Source organism: Triturus cristatus, chromosome 4_2 (genome assembly GCF_964204655.1).
Source record: "Triturus cristatus chromosome 4_2, aTriCri1.1, whole genome shotgun sequence".
NCBI classification, from domain to species: Eukaryota; Metazoa; Chordata; class Amphibia; order Caudata; family Salamandridae; genus Triturus; species Triturus cristatus.
In genome coordinates, this window is record NC_140586.1 from 446,263,465 (window position 1) to 446,282,038 (window position 18,574).

Genomic DNA, 18,574 nt, shown 5'->3' on the forward strand with positions numbered 1-18,574 from the left:
CCCAAAACTTCGATAAATCATCAACCGCTCCTTTGAGACCGCCTCCTTCCCCGATGGCTGGAAACACGCCGAGGTCAACCCACTCATGAAAAAACCCTCGGCGGACCCACCTTCCTCAAGAACTTCAGACCGATCGCCTTACTCCCGTATCCTGAAAATGTCATGGAAAAATCCGTCAACAGTCAACTTGCTTCCTTCATAGAAGAAAACAACATCCTCGACTCCTCCCAATCAGGCACCAGGAAGAATCGCAGCACCAAAACTGCCCTTCTCGCCATGACAGACCACATCCGCACCCTCCTCGAACACAGGAACACCACCACCCATGGCCTCATCAGCAGCAGACTGGACTACGGCAACACACTCTACTCCAGGATCAACAAGAACCTCACCTGCAAACTCCAGAACATCGAGGAAAGCTGCCGCCAGACCAGTCCTCAACCTACCGAACCACTGCCACATCAGTCAACACCTACGGACACTACACTGGCTCCCTGTCGAGAAAAGAATCACATTCAAAGCCCTCCACAACACCGGACCCGCCTACATGAACCACCATCTCCCGTTCCACACACCCCAAAGATCCCTGCGGTCAGCCCAGCTCTCTCTTGTGATGGTACCATGAATCAAGAAGACCATAACCGCTCTTGTGACAGTACCATGCATCAAGAAGAAAAGAACAGGAGGATGCTCCTTCTCCTTCCTCGTGGCCGAGGCATGGAACACCCTCCCTCTCTATCACAGACAGACACCAACACTCTCCTTGTTCTTGAAGGACCTCAAGACCTGGCTCTTTGATTATTGCTGCGAACATCCAGGAGCTGCGTGCCCACTCTCCCCCTCAGCGCCTTGAGGCCCTTTTGGGTGAGTAGCTGTGCTTTACAAACCCCTGATAGATTGACTTACATAATTGTACTCACAAGATATAGATTGTGGTAGGAACCCAGAGGCTACCCTTGTGGTATAAAAGAATTGCACCTTCACTAGGTAACTAGAGGAGATGCTTCTACGCTGACACTGACACAGAGGTTCCTGCATGCTGAGGCTTGAACACGCAATGGTCTGACATCCCTTGGGGGGTGTCCAACCAGTGACCAAGATGGGGTCCTTCATTTTCTCCCACCAGGAAATGGGGTTGTCTCTTTCCTAGGGGATTCTTGGCTTCACACCCACTCATGCTAGGTACATTGAGGTACACTTAGGTAGGGTATGCATAGTAGTAGTACCATTGACTACTGTCATGTTTACATGCCTGAATATATTCACTGTTTTAGTCCCATGGTAGAATTCTACCTTCTATTTATGATGTTGGTGCTTGTAATCTCTTACATTTGCTTCTTTCTATTGATTGTCACAGTAAACATGTTTTATACTAGACTGAGGCTGGTTCAATAAATGCTTATTGAAAACATCGCCAACGTTTATTCTGTGTATCTCTCTGAGACTAAGCGAGCATGATTGATGGAGCGAAACATACTGTACTGTTTCCACGATCCCTGAAAGGGTCAAGGGTTTGCATGTTTAATGTTTGCCAGAAACTATTTGCTCCTTGGCAATGTTCGGGGGCTTATGGTGGCACTGTGAGATAGCTGGTCTATAGGCTGACATATCCTTTGGTGGTGTCCAGAAACAGTCTAGACACCAATACCTCATTTTATGTTGTCCAACTAACGTGCAGATCCTATGTATTTTTAGGAACTTTACAACATTGCTCTGCCAACATTGGTTTGGTTCTTATTTAACAGTCAAATCTGAGTAGTTCAGTCAGGGGAACTACCTTTACAACGCAACTTTTACAACGCTATGCTATTACAACGCATTTTTTACAATGCAAAAACTTTTACAACGCATGCTTTTACAACGCATGCTATTATATGGTAAGTACTTTTACAACGCATATAGCTTTACAACGCATTGTTTGAAAATGCCTTTACAACGCATGCATTTACAACGCATGCATTTACAACGCATGATGTTATATGGTAAGTACTTTTACAACGCATATACTATTACAACGCATTTTTTAATGTTGGTATTTTATTTTAAATAAATATATATATCGTATAATTAATTTTTATTAAATAAAATATAATTTTAAAAAAGTGAGTAGTTTTACAAAATATTAATTCTTGAGTATTTTGTCTAATAGGAATGTTTTTTTGGATAGTTAAATTAATACTAGAGTATTTCTCTAAATAGAAAGAGTATTTTTTAATTTAATTTGATACATATTAGAGTTAATAGTGAGTTTTTTAAAGTCAAATTAATACTTGAGAATTATTTAAAATAGAAAGAGTATTTAATATTTGTAATAAAACAAATAAGAGTGAGTAACTAATTATTAATACTTGAAAAGTGAGTAGTTTTTCAAAATATTAATACTTGAGTATTTTGACTAATTGAAGTGTTTTTTAGGATACTTAAATTAATACTTGAGTATTTCTCTAAATAGAAAGAGTATTTTTAAATTTAATTTGAAACATATTAGAGTTAATAGTGAGTTTGTAAAAAGTTAAATTAATACTTGAGAATTATTATAATTAGAAAGAGTATTTAATATTTTTTTTTTAAAAACGAGTGAGTAACTAAATATTATTACTTGAGTATTTTTAAAATTTTAAAGTGTATTTTTTACATTATTTTATTACTTGTTTTTTTTTTGAAAAAAAGTATATTATGAATTTAATAAAATAAAAAATTAAGAGTACTTAATAAGTAATAAGAATGATTAATACTAGAGTATTTTTAAGTTTATAAAATAAAGTACTTTTTGACTTTTAATAAAAATATTAAGAGAAATTTTTTTAAAAAAAATACAAATATAATTTTTTTTTTTAAATTTAAAGAGTAATAAAAAATGCATTTTAAAAATAATATTATATTAAAAAATAGAGAAGGTAAAAAAGTAGTTACTTTTTAAAAAAAATTCCCACGGTTTAGCATTGAAGTCAATGAGCTTATTTGTCCTTCATTTATTTTGGCAGCTTCAGAATATAGAACCCGCGGAACAAGAAAAGAAGGGTCAGAAAGAGAAGAAAGAGGAAGTATTGAAGGGAAAAGACAAAAGAGTCGAGGTAAGGAACATATTTAGTAAATTTACATTTAAATAGTTACAATTTTGAAGTTTAAATCACTTTTTAATAAATAATAACAGCAAACAATTATTTTTTTGAATATATTTAATTAAACAAAAATATTGAAAAAATAAACCATATTTTTATTTAATTTTTCAATGTAAGTAATATTTTCCCAAAAACATATTAATATTTTATTTACATTTATAAACATTTATTAACAGATTAGTTAAATAAAGTAGTCCGTTGAATATTTTGATGCACGCGATGACGTAATGACGTGAGCGTCGACGTAATGCGCCATTTTGCAGAGCATCGGAGGAGGAAGCAGCAGGAAGCTGATCTGCGGTCAGGTAGGAAATACTTTCATTTGATATTATAGATTAAACCTTTAAAAGGGATACATATATAGTGAGGAGAGGTTGCGGGAAAACTAATTGATGTCTGAAATGTTTTTAAACATGTCCACATTAATGTCATTAATGTATGCCTAAGTCGGGTCGCGAAAAGTTATTTTTTTATTTAAAAAAAGTTTGTAACTGTTAAAGAATTAAAAGTTACTGTTCAGAAAGTTGATTTCTTTACTTAGGAAGTAACAAAAGTAATGTCGATCTTCATTTCGAATTGGAAAAAATTAGCGCACTTGCAAAATTTGGATATTAAAGATTGATTAAAAAATGGTGATTAAGCAGCAAAGTGCATTTTGGATTATGGTTTGACGTGTAGAATTTTGATATGTTTGACTTTTGGTGATTTCATAGGACGGAAATTATAATGGAAGTTATCGATAATTATATTAATGGCATTCCGATTTAGAAAAATTGTTCAAATACTATGGGACAGTAAATTTGAACACATTTGTAGTTTTTGCTTGAAATGAAGATTTGTTTAAAAATAAAAAGGACCCGACTTGTTTGTAAAAGTTTTTAGAAAAAAAAATTGTATGCCAATTGTAATTTGAAAAATAATAAATTTTGAAGCAAAGCAGGAAAGTAAGTTAATACATTATTTTAGAAAGAAAGAATGTTAGAAAGATTTTCCAGGTAGTCTATAGCCACACACAACGAAAATTGTTGTAGAATTGCCAATAGTCTCTCAGACATTTCCCTTGTTTTGACTGTTACTCGTGGGTTTAGACTACCTGCGAGTGTTTGGGCTATTCTCATTTCCTGAAAACTTTGCTCCTTCTTCAAAGTTTCCAAAAAAGAGTAGAAGTTTGGATGTGGTTTGCCAATTGTGTGGTTGAAGGAGTTATGCCATCCCTCAATGGCATTGTTTGTTTTTGCTTCTCCCTCTAAACAACTCGTGTAGCAGTTCCACCACTCCACATGGAATCGTGGCTTCCTCCTGCGACCCGATCTGCTTAGGTGTCCAATCCATGTGTCCTCAAAATAATTTAGAATGGGTGCCAATTTTTCTTCGTTACTCGTATAATAAACAGATTCTATAATTGCAGTGTAGTACTCGTCCACACTATCGGGAGGAACAAAACAAAGTGCAGTTAATTTTTTTAGTTCAAATTGTAGTTTGCTATCCCGAGAATATTCTGCAACTAGGGATGTTTTCTGTAATTTACGCCAAAATGCCTGCGAAAAATGAAAAAAACATCCCTGAATTTGGGTATCCGTGTACGTTTTAGTGATCACATTGATCATGCTCAATTCAAAATCAATAATTATTTTTCGAGGACTTGAAGATGTTTTACTTTTAATCACTGATAAAAGTTCAGTGTATGTTGCAGAAGTCTTATCAGGTAGCAAACTATAAACTAAGGGAATAACACTATTGTTAATTTTAGCATGTATAGTGTAAATTTGAGTGAAAGGATGGGGTGTACTTTTAAACGTCCCATCCATCATCCAAATTTCACTACTTTCTAACTTAGCAAGGTTACGTGGGGTACTAAAAATGAGAATTCGTTTCTGAGGGTTTTCGTTGTCATGCAGAAGGAAAGGTTCATCAGAAAAAGAAATCGAAAGATCATGAGGAATTCTAATGTCAGAGAAAGAATGTGGTGTAGATAATTGAATGTTACTTGCCTGCTTTTGTCTCTGAATAATTCTTCTCAAATTAGGAATTATAGGCATGTTACTAGCAACATGACTGGGGACATGCTGTGCAACCTCTCTTAAAATGGATCCTGTAGAATCATTGGAGGTGCTTGCAATAGCTTTCATTTCGTTTATTGTTTCTCTAATTTCTACCTCCATTGCAGAGGCAGAGTGGTTATGTTCTGTAGTTTTCACAACTAAATTATCAACAGTAACCGCTCTGCCACTGCAATGGGTAGTGTAGTATTGCACACACCTCCAATGATTTCTAGTTAAACTTATTCTTTCCTTACTATATATGTATCCACCATGGTTTAATAAATTTTTGCCCTTCTTGGATTTAATAAATTTTGCAGCTTCCAGACTAGACATTATCTGAAAAGAGAAGAGAAGAGAAAAAAATTAGCCTGACAAAATAAATAAATTACCAAAAACATAACATTTACACCATCCAACACTTTCCCTACTGGTGCATCTTCCTGTAGTTAGAATAGTAAATTGCACCCCTACACCATCCATCACTTTCCCTACTGCTGCACCTTCCTGGAGTTGGAATAGTAAATTGCACCCCTACGCCATCCAACACTTTCCCTACTGCTGCACCTTCCTGGAGTTGGAATAGTAAATTGCACCCCTACACCATCCATCACTTTCCCTACTGATGCACCTTCCTGGAGTTAGAATAGTAATTTGCACCCCTACACCATCCCACACTTTCCCTACTGATGCACCTTCCTGGAGTTGGAATAGTAAATTGCACCCCTACACCATCCATCACTTTCCCTACTGATGCACCTTCCTGGAGTTGGAATAGTAAATTGCACTCCTACACCATCCAACACTTTCCCTACTGCTGCACCTTCCTGGAGTTAGAATAGTAATTTGCACCCCTACACCATCCAACACTTTCCCTACTGCTGCACCTTCCTGGAGTTAGAATAGTAAATTGCACCCCTACACCATCCAACACTTTCCCTACTGATGCACCTTCCTGGAGTTGGAATAGTAAATTGCACCCCTACACCATCCAACACTTTCTCTACTGCTGCACCTTATAATGTTGTTTTAAAATACCTTGTTTTTTTTAAATTGGTTTTCTTGCTGAGTCTTCTTAAGTGGGAATGGCCTGTAGGCTGGAGTAGACGGATTAGACACTTATGTATTGATTGGATATGTAAAACAAAAACAATTGTCTGCAAAAGTGATAAAAGGAAAAAATGAGAAAAATGAACGTTGTAGAGAAATGCAAATTTACAATAACTTTTTGCAAAAATTTAATTCATTTTAACATATAGTACATAACACTTTCCCTACTGCTGCACCTTCCTGGAGTTAGAATAGTAAATTGCACCCCTACACCATCCATCACTTTCCCTACTGCTGCACCTTCCTGGAGTTGGAATAGTAAATTGCACCCCTACACCATCCAACACTTTCCCTACTGATGCACCTTCCTGGAGTTGGAATAGTAATTTGCACCCCTACACCATCCATCACTTTCCCTACTGCTGCACCTTCCTGGAGTTGGAATAGTAAATTGCACCCCTACACCATCCATCACTTTCCCTACTGATGCACCTTCCTGGAGTTGGAATAGTAAATTGTACTCCTACACCATCCAACACTTTCCCTACTGCTGCACCTTCCTGGAGTTAGAATAGTAATTTGCACCCCTACACCATCCATCACTTTCCCTACTGCTGCACCTTCCTGGAGTTAGAATAGTAAATTACACCCCTACACCATCCAACACTTTCCCTACTGATGCACCTTCCTGGAGTTGGAATAGTAATTTGCACCCCTACACCATCCATCACTTTCCCTACTGCTGCACCTTCCTGGAGTTGGAATAGTAAATTGCACCCCTACACCATCCATCACTTTCCCTACTGATGCACCTTCCTGGAGTTGGAATAGTAAATTGCACCCCTACACCATCCAACACTTTCCCTACTGCTGCACCTTCCTGGAGTTAGAATAGTAATTTGCACCCCTACACCATCCATCACTTTCCCTACTGCTGCACCTTCCTGGAGTTAGAATAGTAAATTGCACCCCTACACCATCCATCAGTTATCCTATTTCTGCACTTTAGTCGAGTAACAATAGCAAAAGGAATGACTATTAAATTGTGGAAATTATAACACTCATAATGTAAAATACCTTTTTCAGTTGTTTTTTGTTCTCGTGCCTTTATGGTAATGCTTGCTGCAGGATAAAGTTAGATTTTTTGTAACCTATGTACTCTGGAAAATTTTTTTTTTTTTTAAATTAATGTTACTTAGCCAATGTTGGTTTTAAAAAAAAACTCATTTTTGAAAAGTATGATATTTGACAAATGAGTATGAGTAAAAATTGGTTAAGCAAAACATAATATACATTGAATGCATTTTAAAATAAGAGTAATAATGGATACACCTACACTATCACTCAATTACTCTACTGCTGAACATTCTGGGACTTAGAATACTAATAGTTACCTCAGTAACTTGAAACGCTTTTTCAGGTGTTGTACCTAACTGTAGTCTTATTAGTAATTGTTACCCCTGCACCATGGTATAATTTCGTTTATGATGTAGAGAGAATGAGGAAAGAAAAAAAATCACGTTTGCCATTACAACACTTTAGCTAATGCTAAAAATATATTTTTAAACAAAAATAATTTAAAATGAATTACATTTACCTTCACAATACTAAAGGTGAGTCGTTTATGTGGAGGTGATGCAAAATTAGGTACACCAATTTTAGATTCTCAATGTATTGCAAGTTTCTGTTTTTGGAAAAAAATGTAGTTGTTTTTAGTTGGTATATTTTTTTAGTCATAACAAATTAGAAATAGTACATTTTAAAAGTTATTATTATAAATTTAAAAATATATTTTGTATGGAAAGTAGACATATTTTTCGCTAAACCATGGTTTAAAAATATTTTACTGACTTACTAGTAGTTGTCTACTAATAATGGTTTTCCGAAGGAATTCAGTGCTCTCTCTGAGGAGGTCGCAGTGGAGGTGACAGAGGGTCAGGTTTTCACGTCTGGTCTCTCTGGTAGTTGATAATCAACTGATTGCAAAATGGTGTCTTCCTGGTATTTATAAGTTTTACTCTGTGTCACTATTAATTTTTTTAAAAACTGCGTTCGATGTGTTTTTTTTTATACTTTATTTTACTGTGGAAAATGATAATTTAAAAATGCATTTTAAAATGTATTGTTTTCACTCATTTGCTCCGTTTTGGCATCCATTTTGGAACATGTCTTTTGGTATTGTTTTCATAGAAAGTGTTGTAGGACAAGTTTTACAAGTGAGATGGTTAAAATGGCGCCTATGTGTATGTGTCTTCTGTTTTACTGTGTTTACTTACTTTCCGATTTAATCATGATAAAAATGTGTAAGCACTGTTGTTAATTCTATCGTTCTTTTTGTTAAACTTTGAAATGTGTGAAAACGGAATTTTATTGGGGATTTCGAGTATTAATTTTAATACTCGAGTATTAATTTTAATACTCGAGTATTAATTTGGTTATGCATTTCAGTAGATTTACGGTCAGTTTTTCTCCACATTTTAATACACTTCCCCACCCTAAAACCCCTAATTTCCCTGCATCCCGTGCCAGATTTTATTGTACTTTTAATTTAAAAAAAAAAAATCGCGTTGTAATGGTATGCGTTGTAATAGTTTTCGTTGTAAGAGCACTTTTCAGTATTTTAATAGGTTTTGCGTTGTAAAAGTGTTCGTTGTAAAGTAATGCGTTGTAGTAGTACTTGCGTTGTAAAAAATGCGTTGTAAAGGTATGCGTTGTAATAGCATGCGTTGTAACGTCATACATCCGTTCAGTCATGCTTTCTCAGAGACCTCTACTCACATTTAAGCAGAGAAGTCTGGAATGGGAAGGGAATTCCGCTGCAGCTGAGTAGGTATATCCTATATATTGGCTCTATCTTTTACAAGCTTGAAGTATTATAGTTCCCCATATTGTGCAAAACCTTATCTCTTTTCCTTACTACTTCCTCCCACAATATCTGTCACAGGAGATGGTGTTTCAAATGCAGTGGAAGGAGATCAGGAAGTTGCTCTTAACATTAAAGAAAATTGCAGACATGCAGTTTCTATGAAATTGGTGGTAGGGTTACCTTTGTGATTGAGGCACACAAGGCATTCAGAACAGAGGTATTCTATTCTTGGGTCAAATTCCCATCTGCAGTTGCACACATACATTTGTTTCATACTTACATTGAAGATGAGATACCTGAAGAATAAATTCCATACATGGATGTAGAAGTCCTGTTAACATACCAAAAGCATATTCATTGGTTTAAAGGTACCCTCCCCCACACCACAACAAATGTGAGACTTGATCTGTTCAGCAGAGAAGGAGTGACCTGGCCAGTCCTAGCTGCTTACACACCACATCCAGAGATAGATACATTGTAAGCAGCAGAATTGCATACACTTTACAGAGATGTAGTTAAACTATACAGAAATCTTACACAGTTCGTAATTCAAACACTTACAATCAACCTGCATGGATTACTCAAGCTAGTAAACCTGAAAAGACTATGACAAATATCAGCACACAAACGCTGAATGCGACTATAAGAATAATCCCCACTAAAGGTGAACAAATGTCGTTCGCGGAAAGCACAGAAAATAGCACAGCTGGAATCAGTATTTCCCCATACGGGCCTGCAGGAAAAACTCAGAATACTAATAATTTGCTTGCCAATGGGGAAAGCTCCTCCAATAGAGGATTGTGCCACTTGGGGTACAGTTTTCACTGCCGTTTATACCACAACTCATGGTACCCACTCAATAGCAGTTATACCAGATATATTGAAACAGATACAGAATGAGTATAGAGCACAACCTACTCTGGACTTAGGGATGAAAGGCATTTTTGCCCAGGTATCAGCAATTATGTTAGATAACATAAAAGGGGAGTCAGCAGCAGTGGCTAGATGCCAACGCCTGAGGGAAGTCACTCTTGCACAACAGGAGTGAGAACTACCTAAGATTATCAAAGAAACCTATGCTTCGCTGGGTAGAGATAACCTGGGAGCTAGACCTGGAACATTACAAGTGATGAGTAATCCTGAAAAGGATAACTTGAAGCAAGTATCAGATTCTTAATAAGAAATGAGATAACAAACAATCAAAAAATAATAGGCAGAATTTTTAACGATCACGGGGTGAGTCTCATCACCAGGAGCACTCTCCAAAAAATATAATCTTAGGAACTGTGATAATATATAAAAAAACAGACAGGCATCAGGATGCTGACACACGTTCATCTCATTCCTTTGAGAGTTCATCAAACACTCGGAGAGGGAAGGACGGTCGAGACACAGATCAGAAGAGCGAGTCAAGCCGAAAGGGGAGACACATTGCATTTCAGACTACGTCATCAAACAAGTAGATAAACCCACAATTAAACCTCAATTTAAAAAAGAAGAAGGTAGCTGGCCTTAAAATAAGAAATGCTCAGGCTATTGATGACTCTGCTCCTGAACAGGGAATGGGCTCTGATGATGCTAGACAGTGCAGCAGAAGTAACAATAGCTCGCCAGAACCTGATGGAATTTCTAGTGACAGCAGTGTTGAATAAACATATCACAGTGGAGACACCTGATACAAGGGTAAGTGTTACACATCATTTATATGAAACTACACTTCAAATGGAGGGGGACATACCCAGGAAAGTGAAAGGTCTCTTTTGGGAGAACCTGACATGTCGCTATGACATCGTTTTGGCTGAATGAGATTGGCCGCCAGAGTTCGTTATAGAGTGCCCAAAGGGGGAAGATGTAATTTTACCATCTTTCTCTGACCTTGTTCCAGAGTGAATTAAAAATTCATATTTGCATGAGTTTAGCATTAGGGCTAGCTCCCGTACTTTACCGCAATCATGTAGAGTGGGATGCTGAGTCAACTCACCATACAATCCCATTACAATCTACTCCTACTCCACAGAGGCAGTACCGAATAAAACATTATGCAAAGAAACAAGTCAGGGAGATCTTAGATCAACATTAGTACCAAGGTGTGATTAAAAACTGCACCTCTTCCATGAATAATCCTTTGTTTCCTGTAATGAAAACCGACAAATCATACCATCTAGTTTTAGACTACAGGCATTTGAAAACATGAACACGAACATTTACAGTACAAAATGCACACAGTGCCGCATTAATGAATAACATTGTGTGGAAAAAAATACAAAACAACACTAGATATCTCAATTGGTGTCTTCTGTCAAAATATAGTGCCCATAAGCAGATATTTGACTGCATTCTCGGCCCTTGGCTCTCAGCGCCAATTCTGTAGACTGCTCCAAGGGTATAAGAATAGCCCTGGGTTGTTCTCAGCTTCTCAGCAAGAGTAACAGAGTTACTTCAAAATTGTGATGAGGAAGAATTATCCTATATAGATGATATTTATCTGATGGGCAATGAGTTTGTACACTTGAACAGAGTGAACAATATCATTCTGTGGTTCACCAATCTGGGCTACAAATGTAACTTTAAAAAATCATAAATTGCCCACCTCAATGTCCTATTGATGGAATATGAGCTATCAAGTAGGCCTGGGCTAAAATTTCGTTCCGTTCGCGGAAATTGAGATAATTTGACATTTTCTCGGAAAGCGCGAAAATGTCAAAATTTCCGCATTCCACAGCTTTGCGATAAATAATTTGGTTCTTGCTTGCGCTGTAAAATAATACATTCTCGCGCGCGTGCGCGATCGCCTTACCTGAATCCCTGCGTTCGCCGACAAGTTTTCTTGATCCGGTCGCGTTCTCCATGAGATGTTGTATTGTTTTTAGCCATTTGTGCTGTCTCGCGACAGTTCGCGCCCGCAGCGACGTCATGCGTCGCGCGATCACGTCTTTCTTCTCGCGATCATGCAGCGCGAGACAACTGAAAACAAGATGGCCGCGCCCGCGAGCAACCGCATGGGTAAGTTGGCGAGCCGCAACCATGCAGAAAATCTCGCGAACATGCGGGAAAATAACTTCCGCATCTTCGTGATATTTCCGCGTGTTTGCGATAATTTTTAACATTTTCGCGATAATTTGCGAAAGTGGATTTCGCAAATTCCGCCCACACCTACTATCAAGTGAAGGGAAAAACCTGGCAGTTACTTTTTTTAGAAAAATGTGCACTGCTCCAACCTCCAACGGTTTACAATTCATTTTAGGATTCCTACATTTTGGCAGAATATACATTTTGGATTACACTGAAAGGGTTAAACCTTTCTACGATCTAGTCAGACCTGATTTTTCAGTCCAACATTGGATACAGGAACACATAGAAATTCTCTAGTCCACACAAGCTAACACGCGTGTAAATACCACTAATTTGGTGATCAATGTAGTTGCGGGTCAGTCAGGGTACAGTACCTCACCTTCAATGAAGGCAAAACAGTACCCAAAGCATACTAATCACATATATGCACGAACGCTGAAATGCCTTTTGCAACCCAGGAAAAGATACTGATGGCAGTACAAACTGCTATAGTAAGAGAAAGAGCACTAGCACAGGGGTAACACATAATTATCATGACTCCAGTACCAACCTTAGATGCTGTTACCAAAGCAAGCGTTACAAACAAAAAAGCACTGCATCCACGATGGATACAATGGGCTGATTCTCTCACTGCAACAGATGTAGACTACAAATTTGATTATACGTTAAAAACACAAGCATTCCTACAGTATGAACAAGAATATCTTCTCCTGATTGAAAGAATTATCCCTAGATCAGTATGAATACAGCATTTACACTGATGGATCTGCCCAGCCTTCAATAGGAAGTAAACAGCAATACAGCGCAGCATATGCGATTGTGAATGGACGTATGCAGGATGGCAAGTTCCGTCCTACAATACATATATGCTGTCTCTAGGAGAATGCATGGCACAGCTAGCAGAACTGAAAGCCCTGATACTGGCACTAAAACATATGAATCTGGAATTCCGCACACACATTGTGTGTGATTCATTTGATTGTATCCAGTCATACAATTAATACCTTCACTACTGGGCCAGAACAGGTTTAGAGATTAAAGGTTGCACAATAAAGCACAAGATGCTTTGGGAACAGGTGGCAAAGCTGAAAGAAAGTTTGCTTGTCACAGGCTCATGTAATTCACACATTGAATCATCAGCATGTTAGAGTGCATGTAGAAGGAAATGTATTGGCTGGTAAAGCCACCAAGGCGACAGTGCTTACTGCTGGGGTTGCTGCAATCACTCGAGGATGGACGGACAGCTAATGATAGCTGTAAATGCTTTGCGCAACAGCTCAGCCTTGCCAAAAGGTTTCCACTCAATTTCTCCTACAAGTTAGATGCACAAAACATTCTGTATGCTCAAATTCCAGGAGTGGGGCATTGGGTAATGCCACATAAGGATCACAGATTAGGATTAATTCTAGCTGCACACGAGAGCCTGGGTTCAGCACATGCAGGTCTGGCTGTGACTGTTTCACTACTAAAGCAGCGTTATTGGTGAGCAGGTCTTCCTAACAAGACCAAGGGATTTGTTATCAAGTTTAACATCTGTCAGCAGATGAAAGGTTCCACCGTAGCACATCCACCTCAAACACCACTACAGATATCAGACAAACCCCTCGTATGTGTCTATTTGAACCACTGAGGCTCCTTACAATCTGACAGGGCTTACAAGTACATCTTGGTGGCAGTGGGTTCATGCTCTAGATTCCTGTGGGTTTGGCCTCAGCACTCGGCTGATGCCTGAACATTTATGATGGATTTGCGAGTCTTTACAGGGACATACGCAATTGGCACATTACATTCCTACTGTAGCCCTGTGTTTATCTAACTGGTTTACAAAGAAGCCATGGGACGTTTAGGTTTAGCATTGCGGTACTCCTCCCCATATCATCCTGAGGGAAATTTGATCATGGAGAGGAAGAGCCGGGACTTAAAGCAATCCTTCACAGCTAGGGTATTAGGCTTGGGAGGCAGTTGGGTCAATCACCTATGTAGGATCCAGAGGGCACTTAACAGCATGCCAAGAAGTTCTCTGGGGGGGCCGAACTCCATATGAAGTACTGTTCGGTATAAGAATGTGGGTACTAGACCTCCATTGCGACAGCACAGTGAGGCATGAAAAACCATTTGACATCAGTGATCATTTAGCTGTTTTACAGGAACTCATTGAATTCTGGACATTACAAAGCAACGTCCAAGTAAAATGCACCGTCACTGGAGAAGTGAAAGCTGTCCCTGCAAGGCCTTCCTGGGTCCCAAAGTTTGGGGACCTGGTCAGAGAAAAGATTGTGGACAACAATGAATTTGGGCCATTTTATAGAGTGCCTGTACCTTTCCTGGCTGTCGAAAGAACAAGGATAGTACTTCTTCCGCCCCTTGACGCCTGCAAAAACATGAGATTTGTTTCAATTGATCTGATCAAACCACACTATAAGGCCGATACTCAACAGTATGCCGTGTGCGCTCCTGGATAGCCACGATCTCCTCTCACTACCATACAGGATGTTCAGATGGAAAGATTAATACCTTTTGAAGACTTCACTCTGTGCAGTGAAGGAGTTACCAACAATGGAATGCAACTTGAACCTGTTGAAACTGAGTAACATCAAACTACAAATGACACACAGATCTCAATTTGGCCTAATACCGACGTCTATGTGAATATGTCTCGAGCTGAGACATCTGTCAGTTCCACAGAACCTGCTGAGTTACCAAAGATAGATCACACTGCGTCTGGCTACTTCATTGTTTTTGATGATTTCGCATCGGATCCAAGTGAACCAGAGTTACCGCCACTGCCTGTTCCACACAAAGAACAAATTTGTGATTTCTACCTGTGGATGAAAAAGACTTACTTTGTTTTTCCCTGGCTAGAGCTCCAGTCTACTGTTTCTAGTCCTTTGGATTGGTATAGTGACTGTCTTCCTCTTGCTCCTGAATTGACATTACCTTCCAGAACGCTGTGCATTACAACATGTGAACTTGGTCTTGAAACTGCATGTAGCATCACACCACGAGAGAACATTACAGCAGTTCCAGTTCCTGAAGGAATAGTTTGGGACAGAGTTTCCTATGATTTATATGATCCTACTGAAGAGTACCTCATTTATTCAAAATTTCTCTTAGTGCTATCATCACCTCTAGTACTCTCGCTGGACATACTATGCTGGCTGATTTTGAAAAATCTGCTGCATTTTCAAATGATGAATTGTATGATGGTACATCTAATTTTGGCGATATGTTCTGTTACCAACACTATGGTCACCAATTTTTGCACAAAGCAAGTCTCCCGCATACTGTTTTCACTTAGCATCAATGGGAACATTGACCTACACCGCCAAAAGGTAGTTCAACCACATTTGCACAAAAGTTTGATTATTTTTTCTGGGTTGAACACTTCAGACCTGGCCTCTTATTATTATAGGCTTGCACCTACACCTGCAAATAACAATATGCACACTAACTCCAAGCAGATATGCTCTGCTTCCTTTTATTGCCCAGCTGTCTGTACAGGGTTTCAACTTTTGGAAAGGCACAATAAATAAAATCCTGTCTGGGGACTAAAGATTGGCAAGTTCAGAGAACTGAGGCCTTTTTTAGCATATGCCTCATGCCACATCAGATGATTATCCTGAACGAAACAGTGCAACAGACTTCCTGTCTTGGGCTAGCCATGATCAAGTACTTGAACACACCTCAGATTCCCTTGTTTACACACTTTGAGGGTTGGCACAAGTGCACCCAACACATAGAGGACAATTTAGATGCCATACTACACAATGGTTCCTACAATTTATCTGACCCCCAATTGGAAGGGAAGGTTGGTTTGGCCTATCAACACAAATTGGTGTCAGTCAAGATTCAGGGGTACCACTGAAGCGTTTAGTATTCATCAACCTGAATAGTGCTATGTACAATCAGAACATTTGGGGTGGTGACATCTTATGGTCTTGGGAATTATGTCTAGAGGTGCTAGAGACCCCGACACTGTATCAAGTGACACAACACTAATCCCTTCTCTCAGATGGCATGGATCTTATAGATTTTTGTTAGGTCCCCAGAAGCCATGTCAAAAGCTCTTCTTGTATGCCATTTACAATGAGCTATGGAAAATCTCTCAACAGGAGGCTGCTGAGACACTACATGAATTGATATGTTTAACTTAGAAAAGGCTTTGGCAGTGGTTGACAATTGTATGACCACACTATCATCTAGGATTTCTTCACTATGCAACATTATGTCTTCTGCAATAGATATAATGGAACAGGATGTGTCTATTCTACAACATGGACAATCATAATTGCAATCCATCCAATTATTAGGCTGGATGCTACTATCATTGCGTTCTGGCCACGTGCCCAGGCATTAGCAAAACCTTTTTATCTGAATACAATCTAACGGAAAGACAGATGTTTATGGCATGCAGAGATGCAAAATAAATATGTTGCACATTGATAAATTGGACTGATTACCTTTCTCTGTGACTGATTCACCTTCCACATAATGGTTAATCCATGGCTATATTACACTTCCAGTCAGGGCATTTCAATTTCAATACTTTCTCAAATACCATCAGCTGGCAGGTATTAAGTGCTAGGAGAAGGATACATACACGAGTACTGGGAATTACTGTAATGATTTAGATTCAGGAATGGGGACACTGAGGTTTTGCTCAGGGATTCAAACTGTGAAAGTGCTTTAAGTGGGTCCCTAGTTTGCAAAGACATTTTGCTTCATGTAGCCTGTAATACTTCTACTCCTAACTTGTCCTGTCACTTTTAGAGTACCCCAGCTGCCGTGATTCATCCAGTGTTCAAGCTACTCACAAATAGGAGCTATTTGATGCTGAATGATCAAGGCTGTTATGGGATGGTACCGGGCATCGCATATCTGGTCACAGTGAGTTCCAGAGTTACCTGTTGTATGCAAGTATTGTTTCCAATGACCCACACAGTAAGGGAGGCAATGCTATGACCTGCATTGAATGTTTCCTTTATATGGTTTGATTCTCTAAGCAGACTAAAAGACATGCTTTTTCAGAAAGATGAGGCCTTAACCTCAGCCCGAGAGACGTTTGAACTCCAGGTTGCAAGGTCTTCATCTGAGAAACAGGCACTAGTACTTACGAACTACCCACTCTATTTCAAGGAAATGGTTCACTGTATCCTTAACATGTCTGATATGAGGGGGATCATGCACCTATTTAAACGTTTAGGTTCTGGACTATTGAGCAGCTTTGAGACAATCCTCGGAGACATTCCGGCATTCATACACTCCATATTGGAAAGGGTTTTTGGACGGCTTTCGCTGGTCCTACTACTTGTAGTAGGCATCCAGGTTTTAATTTTCCTGCTTCACAAAGGACGTTCAAGTTCATTGAGAGATGGAAAAAGCACTGCTGGTGTGCCATTGTTCTGAACTCACGGTGCTTCATCTGGGCAAACCTCGGCTTTGGGATCTAAGCGAGCATTGGTTCCTATCGTTCAGAACAGTCTGGTTCGACTGCATCTTGCCTGTGTTCCGCTTCCTATTCTGCAGATTTGTATGCATGGTGGAGCTGTGTCTGACCCTTCCATCGGTTGCACCATCGGACATAGATGTACAAATGAACCCCTAAAGACCCATGTGTATCAGTGTCCTCAGCGTATTCCTATGATGATGACGGTATTCTTAGAGCCTCCACAGAATGCTTCAGCTACTGGCGAAATGGACAATGGCTCTACAACAGGCTCACTGGTGTAAAGTGTTTCCTCAGTGGCTGCTTTGGGAACCGGAGAATATCACATTTGCTTCATTGATCTGATACAGGAGGTGTTACAGAGACCATAATCTGCGAATACAAGCAACACTGATGTTGCGTCTCCCACACAGGACACATAAATATTTGGCTCTCTGTGTGATGGGAACAATTTGGAATGTTGCAGAGATTCTGCTCAAACACAGAACTATGCTTAGTATTATGGGACCTTAGTGCATAGGGACTGTGTCATCCTACCACCTTAGTACCCAAGAGCCCAGGACCGACTAGCTATAGTGTCTCACTTGCTCTCCTACTCACTCACTGAGAAACAAGTGATTAGACACCTCAGAACACAACACTCCCAACTCTCTCAGGAATCACGGTTACAAGACACACCCTTTCGCTCACACTCAGGTACTTGTCCACAATAAAATCTGACAAAGACACAAACAAGTTTAAAATATTTATTTGAACTAACCTGCTCTAATTTACAGTGTACATGTCACATTAAGCAGAAAAATGCATAACACAAATATGGTCAGCATAGCAAGTAATCTGTAGAGCATAAAGGGAGTTGTCATAGTGAGATACAGATTAGCCTAACCTCCCTCCCGTTGCACAGACGTAGGATGATTCTATATTAGAAGATATCTGGGTGTTATCTGCAAACCTTGTGCCTCAGTCTATAGATGGTAGT